The following is a 21,061-nucleotide window of genomic DNA, read 5'->3' as shown; positions in this document are numbered from 1 at the left end:
GTTCTCTATCTCCAGGCCTGACAATGGGTAGTGTTGGTTCTATGTTGGAATTTATCATTTTTCTTTTTTTTTTTTTCTTTTTTTTTTTTTTTAAAGATTTATTTATTTATGCACACAAGAAATGAGGTGCAGGGGGTGAGAGACCCACCATGGACAGAGCGGGGAGCAGAACAGGCAGATCTATTGAAACACACAGTGAGGGGAGCAGTGGGTGAGACAGGAGAGGTCTGCTGTGCCATGTGGGCCAGCTCCCTGTGGGGAATCAAACTCATGCTGCAGTGGCTGGCTCTAGTTTCTTAGTGCTGAGACTTAATCCCTTGCACCACCAGGGAGGGCCCTGTTGTCAAATTTCTGATTATGGTCACAGGCAGATAGGCTGTGGCAGACAAATGTAAGAAACAAAGAGGAAAAGATTTCAGTGGTGTCATCTTCATGCTGTCAGTTTAAAACCATGCCGGCATTTTGTAAACAAATGGACTGTCTCCACAGAAGAGACAGAGCTGTCCTCAGTGAACTTGGTGGGGGGATAGAGGGGGGCGGAGGAGCTGTTTTGCAAACTTCGGTGTCTTCTCAGCAGATCAGTCTATTTCATGTTTCCTAGATGAAAGAAAGCAGAGCGAATATCATCTTGAACCCTTGATGGAGCGATATTAGGGGTCTTAGCCTTAGAAGTTATAATTTTTATAGTATGTCAGTAACAGGAAGCATTTGCAGCATCTGTCTGCCTCAGACAAAGAGCAGTCAGTTATTGACTAACAAAATGGGTTTATTCTTAAACAGCAGGGCACTTTGGGAAGTGCAGATTCATCCCGACACTCATGGCAGTCCCCAGAACTAAGGCTGACAGCCCCTTGGGTGGCCTTGGGAGCTGACCCCCCCCTCCGGGGCTGGGGGTGTCTGCCTGCTTTTTCCCCGCTGGGCCCAGGCCACTCCCCACCTTGGAGCTGGGAGGCCTGGTGCCTCCTTTAGTTAGCTAATTGCATCTGTGGCAAATCTCCAGGGGCCTCCTGACCTTACTTCACAGGGTGTTTGTATAATTATGTTCACGAGCTGAATGCTGCTATCTTCTTCCAGAAGGTCAGACAGTGACTTTTCCCCCATCTCCCAATGAATCAAGAAGTGAAAAAAGTTCAGAGTGAGGCCAGAGTTAGGCAGCAAAGCCAGAGACTTACTGATAGAGAAGGGGAGGGACAGGAAAGCTGAGGCAGGAGGGCGCTGTGGCGGCCAGCAGGTGCATACACAGATGTGGCCTCGCAAGGCTTTTGGTGTCTTGGTCTTGTGTCTCTTGCTGATTGGTTGGGCCCTGTGGGGCCTCCTAGGTGACGAGACCCAGTGAGCCCCCCAGGTACCCGCCTGTCTTCCCGAAACCGGCTTTGGTTTGCTCGGCCCTTGTGTTCTTGCGCGGGGTTCAGAACATTCCACTCTTCCTTGGGTTGAGGGCACCCTGACTCCCATCAGTTGTTCCCCATTTCCTTTGAGACACGTGGGCTGGGCCCAGGCGCCCTAATGGTTCCCGTGGGTTGTTCCCGATTCACATTGGTGGAACCGGCTGGTTGATATAAATGGGCTTGCGGCACCCTGTCCCGAACGCCTGACTGCTGAGCAGATCACATGCCCACGTCTCTTTGAGGAGAAGCAGAGAAAAACCCCAGACCATCAGGAAATAGTCCCACACTTTCCAGCAAAGTGTTAACGAGGGAGAAGCACTGGGACACCTGTTCCTTTCTCTCACTCGCTCAGCGGAGATCAAAGCCTCCGCCATGCCCGAGCATTTTTCAGACACAGTTGAGGAGTGAACACTGTGAGTGGCCTCTCCACGGAGCCTGGCTCCTGGACAGCAGGACGCAGGTCCCGCCTGACCTCCCTCTGGAGGGAGAGAGAGAGAGTTGTGGCCTGGCAGCTGGCGAAGGTTAAAATGTGCTGCGGTCTCAGTTTCTTCCCTTGCATCCCATTTCAGATTCTGCTGGAAAAAAGTATTTAAAACAGAAAAACAGCATTTGAATTTTATAAAATACAACAGATCAATTCCTGCTTGTGGTTTTTCCCTGGAGCCTGGCATGGAGACCAGTTCTAACAGATATTTTTCAAAAATCATTAGGTTCACCCAAACTCAAGCTGGCCGGTGACATTTGGGTTGGAGCCTTTTTTTTCCCCTTTAATCTATTCGTTTTCCACCCCCAGGGTGTCTGGCCATCCCTCTGCTCCCTTCATCATGGATTTGGGAAAAAGCATGCTTTTGCCCTACTGAAGATATACTTAAGAGTTCTTCTGTAGTCATAGATTTCTGGGTGAACATAGCTACTTGTGTAGGAAGGAGAAGAAGCCACACACCAGGGCAGCCTTATGATTTATAGCAGCCCCCCCCCCGTTTCTGCCACCCATGGCTTTCAGTTTCAGTGGGGCCTGTGGGTGATAAACTTATTAGTCTGTGTCTTCAGAAGAGTATCTGGGGTAATCAAAGGGTGATGATCATCCAAAATGCTGTTATTTCAAGAGACATTCTATAATCTGCAGGTGTCATTGATGTGAGGTGCTTACATGGTGTGCAAAGATACAGGACCCCACTTTAGTTTTTTTTTTTTTTAAAGATTTTATTTATTTATTTGTGCATATAGAACTGGGGTACAGGCCAGAGGCTCAGGGGCGGTGAGAGGCTTCACCAGAGACAGAATGGGGAACAGAACAGGCAGATGGACAAAGTACACTGCTGAGGGGAGCAGCGGGTGGGTCAGGAGAGGTCTGCCACACCATGTGGTCACCTCCGGGGCAGGCGGGAATTGAACTCATGCGGAGCGGCTTTAGATTCTCAGTGCTGTGCTTTAACCCGCTGCGCCACCAGGGAGGGCCCCACTTCAGGTTTTTATTGTGGCTGTAACCAGTTACCACAAGTTCAGTGTGTAAGTTAATAAGCGCTAACTATACTGTTGCTGCTTTATTTTGTTTATGAATGATAAGTCACAAATGCATTAGCCGATGGTGGGGAGGTCTGAGCCCCTGGGGAATGAAAGGCCATGTCTTGGAAGATGCTGCTCCTGGAACATAAGGGACTCTGGTGACTGGCACACCGTTCTTTTATAACTTCATTGCTTCTTGTTCTTTTAAAATTATTTTATTGATACAGCACTGCTTTAGGTCTCAGCTTATAACATAGAACTATAATTCAGCGTCTGTTTATGCTCCATTGTAAGGACCACCCAGAGTTTACTTTCTACCCGTCACCACACAGGGAACCTCAGAACCCCCTTTTCTGTCCCCCTACCCTGGTGGTGATGGCCATTCTGTTGGGAGCATCTAAGAGTTTGCTTTTGTTTTGTTCATTCATTTGCTTTCTCTCTCCTACACACGGGCGAAGTCATCCAGTATTCGCCATCTGACTTATTTCACTCAGCACACTAATTCTGCACTGTAAGCAGATGTGAGGACCTAATCAGGCTTATTCAACACAATCTTTGATGATAGGCCACTATGCTGTGTGTAGGACGTAACTCTGATAAAGTTCCAGGAGTGGAGGCGTGGCTGTAACAAAACCTATTCCATTTACAGCTACATTTTTCTTTTTTGACAAGTCCTTTCAGTGCTGTTTATTTAGACGAGGAGTAATATTAATGCTGTTTTGATATTGCTCTAGCAATAATAATATTCATTCAAACTAACTAAGAGCAATAAACCGGTTCTGCCCTTTATCCTAGAAGGGAAATAAATATCTGCTAGAATTTGAATTTTTGTGTTTCAAATATATTTTTATGGTTTTGATTGCATGCTAAATGAGAAATACAATGATATTTCAAAAGAAAATTAGGAAAAAGTTGAACCTGTACTGTCATAAGAAATTAGAGAGATGTCATTTTTATGTTTCAGTATCACAGTAGGCTGTTTAGCACTGCTGTTGCAAGTATAATCTACTGTTGTATTAGGATAAACTGTAGGAAAAATGAAATGGAAATAAATTTTCAAGAAACATAAAATAATGCATATGTTATATTTACATTTTTTAAATGGATATTGGTGAGTGTAAAATTCCATTGTTATTTACATTCCATTGGAAATATTTAAAAGTGGATAACGTTTTTATTTTCAACTTTAATACTTATAATTTACTGGTAGTCGCGTTTAGCAACTATTTAAACTTATGATAAAATGTGGAGAGTTTGTCAGCTTAAATATGTATTAGGTAGAGGGTCTGCCTTTGAGGTACCCCAAACAAGACAAGCACCATTAGTTACTATCTTAAATAGAATAAATTTAATTTCAATTCAATTTAGCATGCTAGGTTGGGTGCATCCAGTTGGCTCTAAGGATACCCAGTAAATATTAATTAATTAGCATGAAATGATCAAAAGTATCAGTTGGTCCTCTTTCTGCTGAGTGTACATAAAGAGATTTGGGAAAAACTGATGCTGGCTACATTAATCTTAAAAAGAGATGATATGTGAAATGAGAAGCTGACTTCTTAAATGTTAGTAAGTAAATGCAGGAACATTAAAAGTTTGTTACTTAGGACAATTTTTGGGAATGATTGTATTTTTTCAGTGAATGTTTTTCCTTTTGTATGAAATTTGCAGTCATTTCCTCATGGCAACCAAGGACCATGAAGGAACTGTAGCATCTGGTTCTAAATAAACAGTTAAGCTTTATTTGTTAGGGTGAATAAGCGTCATCTTCTATTCTGGAGTAATAGGAAATCAGCAAGAATCCCCTATTAACGTTCATTACAGCTCATGCAAATACAAGTAATGCAGTTATGCAAATGACCAGCCAAGGTTTGGAGTGCTGCCTCTGTTATTTAACTGTGAAGTTATAAATGTCTAATTTGCATATTTTCCCTTTTGCAGCATGGGTCTAAGGTTTATAAACAAGGTTCTAATTTCTAGAGCACAGTTTCAAGCAGAGACTTCTGACAGTGGGAACCAAGTCTTACATAGCATTTGGGATGACTTTTGAATAGGGAGTAATGTAACTATAACTGGAGAAAACCAAAATTAGAGAAACATATCAACCTTTATTAGTTATTAACAGAGGCTTGGAGAGGGGAACTGAGTTTCAAACCCCTCTTGGATGACTGACTCCTTGACAGACGTGAACTTGAGCTAAGTGTCCTCTTGTCCTCCATCTGAAAGGCTGGAGGTCACATGTGACACCTAGAAGCCTCCCTGGCCTGGGTCTGTGGTGTCTTTTTGCTGTCTAAATGACTAAATGAGTTCTTCCTTTAATGTTGTAGAATTTTAATAAGGAACAGATGTAATCAGAAAACAAGCAAAACAAAACACGGAATGGCAAGTCAGTGCTTACAACATGGAATGTCTGAGCGAGGAAGAAGCTAAATTATTATCTATTTGGAAATCATTCTTGTACTCCTGTGTGCCAGATTCTTCTAGGCACATTAAAGAGATTCTCTGCATCTTCTAGATGAGGGTACTCACTCCTGGAGGAAATGAGTCCAGGTCATCAGTAAGAAGTTGAAGGTTTGTTAGGATATATATATATATATATTTTTTATAAAGATTTATTTATTCATACAGAACTGGAGTACAGGTCAGAGATGTGGAGGGTGAGAGGATTCACCAGAGACAGAGTGGGGAGCAGAACAGGCAGATCGATGAAGTACACTGCTGAGGGGAGCAGTGGGTGGGCCAGGAGAGATCTGCCACACTATGTGGTCACCTGCGGGGCAGGCGGGGATTGAACTCATGCAGAAGTGGCTTTAGTTTCTTAGTGCTGTGCTTCAACCCACTGTGCCACCAGGGAGGGCCTGTTAGGATATATTTTTAGCAGCTTTTAACTAAATTTTTATTAGATAATTTTATTAAGTGACATATAGGCATAGTGCGAATGTTAATTTTATGTTATGGTCATATGAACACTTAATATGAGGTCTAGCTTCTTTCATTTCTGTGTGTATAACATGTACAATACAGTCCTGTGCATTTTGAGTCTATGAAGCTGACTTTTGAGACATCCCATATAAATGGCACCATGCAGTATTTGTCTTTCTCTGAGTGGCTTATTTCCATGAATGTAATGTTCTCTAGGTTTATCCATGTTTTCACATATTGCAGAATTTCTTTTTTAAGGGCCGAATAATATTCCATCGCCTGTTTTTACCACATTTAAACAACTCATTTATTTAGCAATGGAAACTCAGTTGTTTTCACCTCTCAGCTAGAGTGAATAGTGTTTTAATTAGCATAAGAGTACTAATATCTCTTTGAGATCCAGATTTTCATTCCTTTGGATAGGCACTCTGAAGTGGGATGATATGGAAATTTTATTTTTAACTTTGGTGAAACCTCCATTTCGTTTTCCATAGTGGCTGCACTATTTTGCACTCACCCCCATTGTTCATAAGTGCTCCAATGTCTCCTCTTCCTTCTAACACTTGCTCTTTTGTATTTCAGTAATAACCATCCTGACAGCTGTGAGGGACTAGCTCACTGTGGCTTCATTTGCATTTCCCTGATGCTTAGTGCCATCGAGTGTTTTTTCAGACACCTGTTGACCATCTGTCTATCACCGATGTATCTGTGCAGCTCCTTAGCCATTTTAAAATCAGGTTGATTTTTGAAATTTTTTTTACCCTTGAGTTATTGTATGTTTTTTAACCACCCTGCATATATCTCCCTCTTCTGTCACCCCCTTAATTTTTGAAAGGAACTCCTTGGTACCTATGTGGTGGGAGGGGAGGGGGAGACAGAGGGGTGGGGGAGCACAGGGGACTGTGGTCATGGTGCAGGGGGGAACTTGGGTTGGGGGAAGTAAACATTGTTTTAAAATGAACAACAATGCAAAAGATATATAAATAAATTTAACTAAAAAGTAACCATGAAGGGGAAAAAAAGACTGGGAAAGGGTAACGTCATATAGGTACATGCACATTCAGGTGTGTATCTCCATGTTATCGTGTGTACATACACACACCTACATGAGTTTAGCAGCCATAAAGCTTATTCCAGTTTTAATGCAGTTAATCTGAATTTAAGTTCGTATGACACACTTTTGAGGTCATTGCTGAGATAGTCTGTCATATGTCTGTAGATCCCTGCAGTCTCTGGCACTAAGGGGTCATCTGGGTTTGGATCATACAGCAGTGAACAAATGGATAAAAGAACTTTAGAAACAGAGCAGGAGTCCACTGTGATCTAAACTAGCCAGACAAATGCTGCCGTCGCTGCTACCATTGGGAAGATAAGTTATTATAATTACGACTTTGGGTAGATGTAGAAATGAATCGTTAAAAAGAATCTCCCTCCTGGAGATGGGCTTCATTAGACCCTCTCCTCAGCCTCACCAGTGAAATAGAGCACCCCACTGCGCCTAGAGGGCACAGTGTTGTAGGAGTTGTGTTGTGTTGGCAACACCACATTGATAAAGAAACGAGAGCCATGGAGCAGGCTACAAAATGCAGGATGCGCTCAAGAGCAAGATCCTGGCCTTTTTATTGATCGGATAATCCTACAGCATCAGTTGTAGGAGGAAGTAGGTAAAAGGGAAAGGGGAGGGTGCAACTGTCATCCATAGTATGAGGGGTGTGGGTGTGCCCTCCAGGTGCTCCTCACCTGCTTGATGACTCGGGATTCTAACTGAGAGCCAGCCCTAGTTCCTCAGTCAGGGTTTCAGTCTTAACAAGATCTTCCATTGATCAGCTTCTGGGGTCCCTTGTCATACCCCTATCTGCAGACCCCTAGGCATTCCCAGTCATACCTCTGATGTATGAGTAAGGAGTAAGTTTATGCATCTGCCATCATCCCCCCGGGGTTCCCGGTCATACCTTGTGACGCACACCCTTCCCAGGGTGATCCAGCTTCCTGCTTTGGATTGATCTGAAGGCACCTTGTGGGGTTTGGCTCCTAAGACTAGCTGACCGGTTACTGAAGGGCAATTCTGACCCTGGATAGGATGCAGAACTGCAGGTAACAACGTGATGGCCCAACAGGCCACGGAGGAGTAGCAGACCCACAGAGTTGGGGGTCACAGACTCTCGTGGGGAATTAAAGGTTGTTCAGCAAGGTTGGAGCACTGGGGGTGGGGAGGGAGTGGTGAGCAGGGAGGCTGAATGGGGGACAGAGGACACGTTGAGGTTGAGGAAGAGGGAGGCTTTAAGACATGGAAAGGGAAATGTTTTCATGCCATTTGTTGTAACAGGCAATTCTGGAAAAGCTTCTAATTATCAGAGTAGCTTTATCTTATCTGTATGCTGACATATACAAATCTGAAACCACCGTGTACATTTTACTTAAAAACTTAACATTTATTCATGAAAGACCATCAATATTCCTATGCAGAGCTCAAGGCAGACACATATACACAAAAATATTTGGTTTGCCACGGTTGATCAAACCTTTTTGTAGCTTTGTTATTAAATTTAGAAATTTGAAAATTTCATACTATTATTATTTCTAAAAATCTGTCTTATGTGGTTAGCTGGTAGGTTTCTAAACAATGGCACTTTTTCACTGTCCTGAAAATGCTTACTTTCTCCCCATAGAATAAAATTTATGCTCCATAAAGTGGTATTCTGTGTCACTTTTCTGCCCCATCCCCATCGTTCATTCCCCCTCTCTCCTCAAGGATACTCTTTGTTGATGCCTCAGCTTTGCATTGTCCTCTGAACACGTCTGCTCCACTGAACTCTGATCCCCTTTTCCGTTATTTCTTTTCTAAAGTTTTTCTGGATCCCTGCCATCTTGTTTCTCCACTATTCTGTGTAGGTTTACAACAGACAGATTTGAATTGAATTCCAGTTGTTTCTAATAATGTTCTCCATTAAATCAACAGTTCCAAAAACTTGCATGATTCTTCTCTATGGACCTTGTTAAGCAACTTCTCTCCCCAAAAGCTCCCCCAGAAGCCAACCCAGAGAGAAGCATCTGAGCGGAAGCCACAGACTTGGGAGCTAATTCCAGGAAGTGCCTTTCCGGAAGTGGGACACGAGGCAGGAAACATTCTTGCTGGGACTTCAGAGGGGTGTACCTAGAAGATGCTCAGGGTTGTTTCACCTGAGGCAAGGACATCGGGGGACAGTGTCCCCTACAGTCAGCCTGTCCGTCATTGAGGGGTGCTCCAAGGGACCTCGACCCCCATCACTTCTTGTCTTGCTGCTCTGCTCCTGGCCCCAAAACACACCTATCCAGAGTGCCGAGATGTCAAGAGCGGTAGAGATGGGCCAAAGAGAGCTGCGATGTCCCATCCAACCTGTCATTCTAAGGCGCAAACAACAGGGAAAAGTGTCTCCCTCCAAAGTGCGTGTGAGGATGTGACTGGGAAGGAGAGGAGGTGTAATCAGAGGAAGGAGCGGTAGGGACCTGGGATTTTTAATTAAACATACTTAGAGTTTTTAGTTAATGTTTTAATAGTGAACACATTAAACATCAGGGTCTAGAATTTACAGTGGCTATGGAAGGAAAGTGAAAAATAACAGTTTTCGGGAGGCTAACTTTTTAGTACATGGGGGCCACCAGCAAAGGGTGGGGGGGGTAGTTGTCATGAAATCTTATCAGGAATGCGAGAGGCATTTGGCATTGTTAGGAAAAGAGGGAATTTTTCTCAGAAACAATGCAAAGCCTGTTAAGGAAGAGCTTGGAATTGAGATGGCACCTTCATTTAGAAAGAGGTCACCTGGAGTCTTTAAAAACAGCAAATGTACGTCTGTGGCACACACACATTGAAGCAGGCGTTTATACTTTCCCATGAGAGAAAAGAGACAACTGGTTCTCTCATTCCATTTTTCACATGTGTGTAGCCCTCACTGACCTCTGATTCTTTTCTGTCCTTTCTGTCTTCCTTCCTGGTCCCTATGCCCCCGCCCTGGGACTGGGGCAGATGGTTTTGGGAGGTGAGGTGATTTCTGGATGGCGTTGATTTTTGGAGAAATGAATTGGTCCTGAGCTGCTGTCACAGTGCTTGAGTTATAAAGTATTAGGCAACTTGTCATCTGCACATTCGAGGAAATAGCTTGAGAAACCGAGAAAGTGTAGATAATGTCTTGCACAGTTCCTATGGCGAATAATGTTTTAAAATCAAAGGGAGGTAAAATCTTGGTGGGCTTGTGTTATGTTCAGTTACTTTCAAGAGCAAAATCAGACCACTCATTGGCTGCTTTTACTATTTCCAAATCATATTCCCAGCAGAATGCCAAGACAGTTTGGACTCAGCAGTTTAATTCATTATTATACAAAGTCCAAGTGAGTGAAATTTTAACCTCTGCTTCTAACCACTTCATGTTGGTTTTATCTGTAATTAACTTAGTGAAAGGCATCTGATGACAGATTCTTCCTTGTGTTCCAGTGACCTAACTTGTGAGATTCTCCAAGAAGTTTAATTTAACCACTTTATATTGAAAAGTGTCATGTGGTAGAGGAGGGATATTAACTCAGAATTCTAGGTGTTTTAACAAGAATTCCCAAAAGGCATTCTTGGATGAGCTCGCATGGGGAATATCTATGAAGTCTTGACTGGTGCGGTTAGATCTGGGGCATATTGTGGTCAAAAGAACACAGCACTGAAACCAAAATTAGCTTGAAAGTAACTTAAATCCTTTACATCTCTCAAAAGCAATGCTTTTAAAAATTCCTTTTCCTCCCCATCTCCCATCCACTGTTTGTATTCTCTGTGGTTGTATCTGGATTCTTCGAGTGTCGTCTACCTGGAAAAATACCTCCTTCAGCCTCAGTCCTTCCATCTCCTATACCTTACTCCCTTGCTACTCACCTGATTCTGCCTAAAAATGCCCTGAAGAATCACTCTGGCAGAAGGAGAGCTCCATGGAGGGAAGGAAAGAGAAAGACAGACTAGGGAGAGTGAGGCGGCTTTTTATAGGGCAGATGGCTGTGAAAGACAAAGCATCCTCATAAAATAATCTTTATATTGGGCTATCAAAGATGTCATGTCATGTTTTTCAAAGAAAAAATGCACTGTGAATTTTCCAACAAGCCTATATTTAAGCACAGGAACACATTTTATCTGCCAGGTAAAGGGACACAGTATTAATGCAGGTGTGTCTGTCTGTTGTAGTAGATATTCTAGGACTGCATCTCGAGGTTCCATGCTATACGACTCTTCCAGAAGCCCTTCCTAAACCTACTTATATTTTCAAATTGTGCCACTTGTGAGATGCACAGTTTGAGACTTCTTGAGTTGGTAGATAACTCCGTATGCTCTCTACTTCCATGATTAGAAGATCTACGCACTCTTCTACCCTCTTTTATTCTTTTCTATCTCAGCTTTAAGAAATGCATCCATCGTCATCTTCTTCCTTCTCCTCCTCTTCTATTTTTGGTTTAATGCTTTGGACTTCCTCCAGTTGGTTATGTTTTCTTTGAGAGGATGGTAATTAGAATGTCTTAGTATTCCAAGTGGAAGAGCTAGTTTTGTATTAGTAGTAATAGAATTGCACGATTTACCTTTACAATTGCTTTGTAAATGTCCAGCATTATTTTTGGTGTTTGAGCTTTCCAAAGGACAACTTCTTAAAACATATATACAATGATTTCTATTTTTTGGGGATTATAACCAAACTTGAGGACTGTCCTAACAGTCCTTCTGACAATATGATCTGAATTAATTGCACCCTCATTTAATTTGTACCCACATCAATTATTTCCTATTTTCTCTAGACCCTGGATATTGTAATCAACCTTGGGAATTATTAACAGGAATAACCTCGTGGAAATTCTAAGATAAGTTGTAGCCATTGACTACATAAGCATGGATGATAATGAATAGAAGAGAGTACTCTGAGAAAGACAAAAAAGAAAAGCATTTGTAATAAGAGGAATCAGTAAAAGTAGTAATTTTTACAAAAGCATTAATATATTTATCTGTGTGTTTCATATTAATTAACAGAAAATTTTAGTGGGAATAGACACTTGGCTAAATGCATAGTTCAATCTTTACTTAAAGTGATTCTCCTGTGCCCTGTTTTGGTTTTGATTGATTTTGATATAAGGACAGCTCACAGAAATGGTTTGCTTATTAAGATAGTGCAACTAGTAGACTGTATCCATTAATTTTAAAGAGTGGTCTTGGAAATCCAAGACAAATTCATAAAGTCTTTGAGGTCAAAACAATTTTCACAATAATACTAGGATATTATTTGCCTTGTTGTTTGCATTCTCTGATGAGTGTACAAAACTTAAATGTTCATTCCAACTTACCTTTGAGAAATATAACTTGTTGAGTTTTGGTGTAGTAACAAAGAAGACTATACACAATATTTTGGAGAGCAAATATTTTTCACATGGGATTCTTAGTAGTTAAGAGTATAAAGGAAGCTAAAAGTTTGTGAAATGAATGTTAGACTTTAGAGAACGAAGATATCATTTTCACATTCTTTGTGCATATGGTTATTTACTTCTTCAAAGGGTCCTGTTCTCTTTCTGGCCATTGTTAGGGGAGTTGTAGTCATCGTTAGGCAGAGAGGAGTTTCCTGCTGGCCTAGAGTTCCACAGGTACAATAAAGGCCGTGCACCAATAAGAAAGTACAGTAGTAATAGGAGAGCACGAAGAATGCTGTTAATTTTTACCTTTTCTTTGGTTTGGAGTTAATATCAGAAACTCAGTATTTATCTTCCAAATAATAATTTCATAAACTGTGCTTATTACCTTGGAAGCACAGGCCTTCTTTTTTTCTGCAGTGGTAATGACCATGAAGGGAAAATAATAAAGTGTGAAGTCTGGGAAAGTCATCTGATTCTTCAGTAGTTTAGGAAATTGTACTTTCAAAGATGGGTAAAAGAGAAGCCTCAGAATTTTAGAAAAAAAAAATCACACTATAAGAAAGGCAAGCTTATGGCACTGGCTATGCTTTCCTGCTTGGAGGATGAGTAAGGTTGGTACCAACAAAGCCATCTCAAGGTCCTATTTCATGTATGTGCTCTTCTAACTACACGTGATATAAGATGTGGGGGGCACTTGATTGAGATGTAACAAGAACAGAAATTTCTCAGAAAATTCAATGATATACTATAGAGTGTTTAGAGAGGATCTTTCAAATGGAAACAAAAAATTGTCCAATATATTAAATGCTATTGTAATTGCAACTGACTCCTTTATGAATGCCCAATTAAATACACTAACGAGTTTTGCTGAAAATAGGGCTTAGAGAGACTGCTTCAGATTCCTTATGAGGTTTCATACACTACAAGGACAACCACCATCCTATGGTTTTGCCTGTGGGGCCTGAATTGCTGACAGCTGGGGGAGTAAGGACAATTACGTCCTTTTAAGCATATAAATTAGAAAATACTCATCATCATTTTAAAAAGAGAAATGCAAACTAAACCCACAATGAGTTGTCATCTCCCATCTGTAAAACGATTCCACTGACAACAAGACTGGCGAGGATGTGGGACGAGGTGTACTGTGCACTGTTGGTGGGAATTTGACTTGGTGGAGTCATTATGGGAAGTGGTGAGGACTTTTCTTAAAATGCTAACCCAGTAATCCCACTTTTGGGTATCTAAACAAAAGGACATAAAACCATCAACTCAAAAGGTTATATGCCCTTAAATATTTATTGTAGCATTATTTGCTGTAGCTAAGATATGAAAACAACCTAAGATGGTTTCATATGACATAGTATTGGATAACACACACACACTCACACACACCACACTCACACACACATACACACACACACACAATGACATACTATTTACCCTTGAGGAAAGATAAAATTTTGCCATTTGTACCAGAATGAAAGGACCTTGAAGGATTATGTGATATGAAGTTAGCCAGAAAGAGAAATATTGATTTCACTTACATAAGGAATATAAGTAAATGAAGCAAATGAACTGACAAAACAAAACAAAAAACAAGGTAGTAGACATTGATAACCAAACTGAGGATACCTGAGGTGAAGAGTGTGTGTGTGTGTGTGGGAGTGGTGGGGGTGTGGGAGCAAGGGTGATGGGGGCTGAAGGGGTGGTGGTGGGCATCTTGTTAGTGCATATTTCTGTTTGTCTTTTGTTATTTTCTTCAAGAACATAAGCATATCTATGTCCTAAGATATAGGACCTATGGATGTTACCCTACATCCCAGAAACCCACTTTGTTGATTTGATATTCAAGACTATGTGGGATTAGCCACGTGGGCCTAAACTAGTCAACTAGGGTATACAATGCAGAGGCTCTTTCCTGACTCTGGTGAGAGAAAGGGAGATGTACTGTAGAATAGTTGCTGAGATTAAACATTGCTGACCTTGAATGTGAAGGCAGGAGCCAGGAGCTGTGAGATGGGTTGACCTTCAGAAGCTGGAAGGGCAAGGCAAGGGGTTTACCTGAAGAGGCTCCAGGGTAATGCAGTCTTGTAGACAGCATGATTTTGTCCTAGAACGACCCTTATTGAACTTCTAATCTGCAGATATTGAAGATAATAAATTTTTGTTTCTTAAAACTTCCACGTATATGGTTGTTAGAGTTGAAATCAGCTGGGTTGAAGCTGATGTCCCAGCTTCTCATTTTCTCTTCAAGTGTACCATTGTCTCAGCTTTTAATATTCCACTTGTGATCAGTCAGCCAAATAATAAGATTGGAAGTCCAGTGGGATCTCATTGGAACACAATTCTTGGCTTTTCTTTTGATGGGTCTAGGGAAGAGATGTGAAGTAGTAGTTTATTAAAAGTTACTCAAATCAATGAAAAATTGATTGTGATTATTCATGATTCCCTGGTATGTAAATTTTAGTTTGCGGATCTAAGGAAATGTTAAAAATTATTTGCTAATTTCTAAAGCTTTGGTCCAGTATGTGGCATTGTTAGATGGGATGAGAAAGAAGAAAGGAAGCACACATTTCCTGCTTGTGTGAGAGAAGTAGTTTCTGGTTCTGCAACATCATCCAATGTTGTTGATTGAGGGGTAAAGATGCCTAAGGGAACACCAGAATGTACAAATGACAGCAAGCTGTGAAGAGGGAAGGAGGCAGTTATTCTGGATATAAAATTAGCAATGTCAAAGCAGGCTGAAGCCAGCCAGGAGTTTTGTCACACTATGAAAACATTAGTGCTTGTTGCTTTTACATGCTCTGCCTGACATGGGGACGGGACAACCTCAGTTCTGTTTACATTCAGAATTTTTAGTTTGAATCTTTGTACACTTTACCACTGATTTTTATTCATAACAAATCTTTTATTTTAAATGATAGACTTCAAATAACTTAAGGGTAACTTTGCATATCTTAGGGTCGAGAGTTTCCCTAGGAGATGACAGCTGGATGTTGGGGGAAATTAAGCTTACTTGAAAGGATTTGACTTTTTAGATAACTTTCCCCACTATGTCCATTCAAAGCCTGCCTGCATTTCATAACCCTCGTGAAAGGGGAAAAACTATTTGCCAAAATCTGTAAGAACACACTGAACATCATGGCAAAAAGAACACAGCATATGGTGAAATGACTATGCAAGGTGCTAGAGCTGCCATCCTATCCCTGGCGTCTCACACAGTGCCCAGACCTGACAGATTTCTCTCAGAAGGCAAGCAAAGCAGCGCTTTCACCAGCTGCACATTTTATTTCAAGTCTCAGGGCATTGAGAAGATGCCTGATGAGTCTAAGGAGGCTTAATTGGAAGACTGAGAAAGAACCAGAATGGGAAGGGCAGGTTTTCTCTGTGCTCTGAATTTTATTCCCCCACTAGTTTACAGAAAGTTAACATTTTAACTAGTCCTGACTTCCAGAAAGTTAACATTTTAAAAAAGTAATAGTTTATTTTTACATCATTTTGTGCCTTTTTCCATCTCAGTTGTAATCCCTGTGGGCTTCCCATCACCAACTCACCGGTGTGCCATCACCATGTCCAGGGCACTCCCCCTCCCCCCACTGTTTTTGATCCCATCCCCCACTCCACCCCTGTAAAATGTCTCTGGTATATAGTTGTTCATCATCATTATTGTTTTCTCCCCTGGTCCTTTATACTCCTGCTATGAGTGACATCTGGTATTTTTCCTTTTCTCAGAAAGTTAACATTTTAACTAGTCTGACTTCTTCCTCTCTGGTGTAGGAAGATTTATTTAACTTAGCTGATTTCGTAAGCATAAGATGAGTGTGACTTCTTTCCACACTGTTTGCTCATGGAGAGTGCAATTTCTTCTGTCCCTTCGTGTCCCCTAGCCATACCTTAGATAGCATTTAACTTTTTTTTTTTTAATTATTAATACGGTGACACTACCAGGCACTGCTTTGTAAGTATGTATCAACTAGCATTAACCATGATCAATTCAGCAAGTATTAACCATGATCCATTCAGCTGAAAACTCATGAACAATGGGGAAAATTCTGGCATTATGGTCTAGGAGAATAATGTCAAAACACCAAGAGAAGGATGGAAAAAAATGTTAACACATTGTTAAATATAATGTTATTACCCTGTGACTTTTTTTTTCTGTAACTAACTCTGAATCAGAGTATCCAATAAACTTTACACAGGATGAATGTACTTCTATAAATGTGATGTTCTTTTCTGTGCCTGAGGATGTGGATCAAATGCAGGAGGTGGAGGAACCAGAAGACAAGTTAACAAGAGAAGCTGCTGGGCCAGCCTGGCTTTGCCTGGCACCAGGGGTAGATGCTTGCATAGAGACTGGGAGGACTGCCTGCCAAGTTATCTTCATGCCCAGCTTGGAATATGGCATTGGTAACACCAGCTTGCTAATCTGTACAGCAGGTCTTTGGATGAAGCTTGTTTTGTCAATGTTATTTTATTATAACATGGATGAGAAAAAAATTGATTCCAGGTTCATTCTTATTTTTTTTAAAGATCTATGCATTTATGCATATAAGAACTGGGGTACAGGCCAGAGGTATGGGAGCTGAGGATTCATCAGAGACAGAGTGAGGAGCAGAACAGGTAGACTGACTGAAATACACTGCTGAGGGGAGAAGTGGCTCCCCAGGAGAGGTCTGCTGCGCCATGGGGGTCAGCTCCCTGGTAGGGGATTAAATTCATGCGGCAGTGCAGTGGCTGCGGTCAGCTTCATAGTGCTGAACTTTAACCTGCTGCACCACCAGGGAGGGCCCCAGGTTCATTCTTGATTGTGCAAGTAGGAGCGAGTTTGAGTGAGGCTATGAGCTGCCTGGATAGGGATAGGATCTGGCCATTCAAGTCCCTGATCTGGAGCAAGGAAGGTGTAGAAGCCATGAATGAGTGAATTCACATGAGTGTTTATTATCAGAAGTGTTTTGGATTTTTACTTGGAAGTTTGGTGATGTCTTTTAGTGATCGGAAATGTGCTGTAAGAACCTATTGTTTTGATCATTGAAACTGTGGTAACACTGACCTTTTTATATGTCATTTTCTTAAAGTCACAGCTTCTAAGAACTTATCTATGATGTTATGTGAAGGCTTATTGGTTAGACAAAGAAGTGACTTACCAACATGGCATCCAGCACAGCCTTTATAAGGCTGTCTTACTTCTTCCCCCCACCTCTTAATCTAGAAAACAAGGTTAAGAATGCTTATTTAGGGTCAAACACTACACGGCATACACTTCAGCGACATCTTTAAAGACAGAGCACCCAATGCCACAATAGTGAAGGCAAAGATAAATAGATGGGACTACATCAAGTTTAAGAGCTTCTGTACAGCAAAAGAGACATTACTAAAAACAAACAGAAAGATCACTAATTGGGAAAACATTTTTCACACAAAAGTAGTGATAAAGGACTGATCACAAAAATATACGGAGAACTGATGAAACTCAACAAAAATAAAGTAAATAACCCCATCAAAAAATGGGCAGTAGAGCTAAAAAGACACTTCTCCAAAGAGGAAATGCAGATGGCCAACAGGCATATGAAAAAATGTTCAACATCACTCGTAATAAGGGAAATGCAAATTAAAACCACAATGAGATACCACCTCACCCCAGTGAGAATGGCACATCTTCAAACAACTAGCAACAACAAATGTTGGCGAGGATGTGGAGAAAAAGGAACTCTCCTGCATTGCTGGTGGGAATGCAAACTAGTACAACCACTATGGGAAACTGTTTGGAGGTTCCTCAAACTGCTAAACATGGAGCTTCCCTATGACCCAGCAATCCCACTCCTAGGTGTCTACCCAAAAGACACAAAAACACTGATTGAAAAAGATACTTGTACCCCCATATTTATTGCTGCTTTATTTACAATTGGAAAAACATGGAAGCAGCCCAAATGCCCAAAAGTAGATGACTGGATTAGAAAGATGTGGTACATATATACAATGGAATATTACTCAGCAACCAAAAAAGAGAAACACATGTCTTTTGCAGCAACTTGGATGGAGCTGGAAAAGATCATGCTGAGTGAGATAAGCCAGAAAGAGAAAGAAAAATACCGGATGGTTTCACTCATAGCAGGAGTATAATGGACCAGGCGAGAAAATAACAAAAATAATGAACAACCATAGACCAGAGACATTCTGTGGGGGTGGAGTGGGGAATGGGATCAAAACCGGGGGGGGGGGAAGGGAGGGAAATGCACGGGACTATGGTGGTGGCACAGGGGTGATTTGGTGATGGGAAACCCGCGGGGATTACAATTGAGATGGAAAAAAAAATGTGCAAAATGATGTAAAAATAAACTTTTTAATAATAAAAAAAAAGAATGCTTATTTATACATGCCTCTAAGCATTTCCTTTTTCCAGATAGAAAGTCTTCAGGGAAATCCTTACCTGCTTCTGCTCCCCATTTTGGAAAGCTAAATATAACCAACAATTCCAAGGCTGTTGATCATGGTAGGGGAAGATGTCCCAGCAGAGGGGCAGTTTTGAGAACTAAGCTTGGGGGTAGGGATGGGGGGAAGCTGTACAGTGGAGGTGACACTGGCCCCTGGTGGGAAGAGAGGGGAGCGGGGTCAGCCCTGGGGGAGAGGTAAGGGGATGCAGGCAGCTCAGGGACAGCCACCCACCTGGCTGCTTGCTGGGGCTGGTGCAAGTTTGCAGCCAGGAGCTGCTGGTGCTGCTGCTTTCTCACCTTAACATTCACTCACTGATATAAACTATTAAATTGCACCAAATAAATCTAAGTAATATGCAGAGTGTTTAATATTTTACAGATTTAAAAGTGCAGTTTCATAGAGTGAAATTTATTTGAGAGCAGACCCTTATCCTAAGCCCAGTGTTTAGAGCACCTGGTGCTGCCCAGTGCCAAGAGCCCCATGCCCACTGCACCAGCAGCCTTGGCTTAGAAGGAGCACAGACGTGCAAATGCTTTCCTTAAGTGCTTTTGATGCAGAATAAATATGTCTGTCTTTGGTCTCCAGGCCCTTATTGGTTACCTCTTCTTGGCAAACACATTTCTCTGAATTTGATAACACCCGGACTTATCAGGGCTCATGACAGGACTAAAGTTCAGTCTCTGCAATTTTGCATTTGCTTCTCTCCAACTTCAAAATGCTCATGGTCGTTTAATAATAAATCCATGCCTACTTTTCTAGCTTTTGTTAGGCCTATGTTAATCCTTCTAAAAATTATTCAAGCTCAACAGAGCAACCACTTGGCTGTCAATTCTGGCTTAGCTTACTTCTTTCAGAAAATGTCTTCCTTCATTGGTGTATTTAGCATTTTTCCCTCCACAGTACGTCATTGTCTGGTTTTGTTTCACTGTGCTTCAGTATCTCTGGGAGTAAATTTCAATGACTTTGACTCCTTAGCTTCCCTTCAGCTTTGAGAAATGTTTTCTAAAGAATATTTGTAGCGCTAGAGTAAGTACATTTCTTGTGGGTAAGTATACTTTTCCGAGTTCACTTTCTCCGGGTCTGTCCAATTCATTGGAGGTTCTGTCATTCAGATAGCAAATGTTTCACAACGCAACCACATCACTCTACTTGATCCACTGAGCTGTTTGTTTTTACCTTCCACTCCCCAGGCCATCAGTTTATTACAGTCATTAGATGTCATCTGCCTTAGGTACTTGTGTATTCAGAGGTACTCATGTACCTTCTATCATACAGAGATAAAATGTTCTGCATAAATAATAAGAAGAATTGTTCCCTGGGGCTCACAGAGAGAGGAGTGGCATGAATACTAAATATTAAAGTGACAGTGAAGTCAGTTTAGCTTTTAAAGTATACATTCAGTGAAGTTCTTACTTCCCCACTCCCCAAAGTGCTATTGTAATTAGTCAGTTCAGCCCATACAACCCCACAACTGCAGAGTTGCAGCAAGAAAGGTGTATCTCTCACGTTTTTAATGTTTGGCCGGCTGGCTTATAGCTCTGGTCCACATCTCCTGTGGAGAGCAGAGAGCCACATACTGGCTTCTGGAGCCGTGGCCCATGCATCTCCACTCACATTTCAATGACCATAGAAAGTTCCACATGTCCAAACTTGGTGGCTGAGTCTGATGTCAGGGGACTGAATATAATCCTTCTGCAACGTGGGGCAGGTAGAACTGGAATGGAGGAGCAGCAAGTACTTAGAAAAAAGAATTTCACTTATTTGTAAACTTGCTAATTTATCTGTATCTGTCTTTGTATGTGTGAATGCATGTTTGTATGAATCATATATTGACACACATACATTTTGATTGTGATGAACATAATTTTCCTTCAAATGATCTTATATGAATAAGTAATATCAGAATAGTAGAGAGGTCTTTGACAGTGTTTTCAGCTTCACCATTGCTTAATCCTTTGAGGGTGTATGAAGCTTAGACATGACCTGTACTGACTTGCGTTCACATACTGGCAAGGCAGAGTCCACAGGATGGCTGGTTTTGTGTACCTTGCTAAGGATTTTAGACTTTTACAGAAATGGAGAGGGACTTTGGAAAATCTGAAGGATGAACTGCCATGCTGAAGACTTCTTAGTGTATCCTAAAAGCTGTCCTGTTTCCTTAGTGCTATGCTATTTGTGGCTGTTCTCTTAGTACTTAAGAATGCAGAACTCAAGTGCAGTAAGTGAAGTAGCACATTCCTGCATATAAAGTCAGGAGAAATTCTCTATGTTGGATAGCCTTTAATTTAAGGCAAGAACGTACATTAATTATATAAAAATTGGAAAGAAGACAGAAAAAGAATTGCAGCGTGTACCTGACATAAATGTCCAGTGTGCTGAAGGAGTGGAATCACTCACGAGATTGTTGGCCAGGC

This window comes from Condylura cristata, unplaced genomic scaffold, assembly GCF_000260355.1.
Source record: "Condylura cristata isolate star-nosed mole 26May11 unplaced genomic scaffold, ConCri1.0 scaffold00003, whole genome shotgun sequence".
Classification (NCBI taxonomy): domain Eukaryota; kingdom Metazoa; phylum Chordata; class Mammalia; order Eulipotyphla; family Talpidae; genus Condylura; species Condylura cristata.
Note: the sequence above shows the minus strand (reverse complement) of the source record.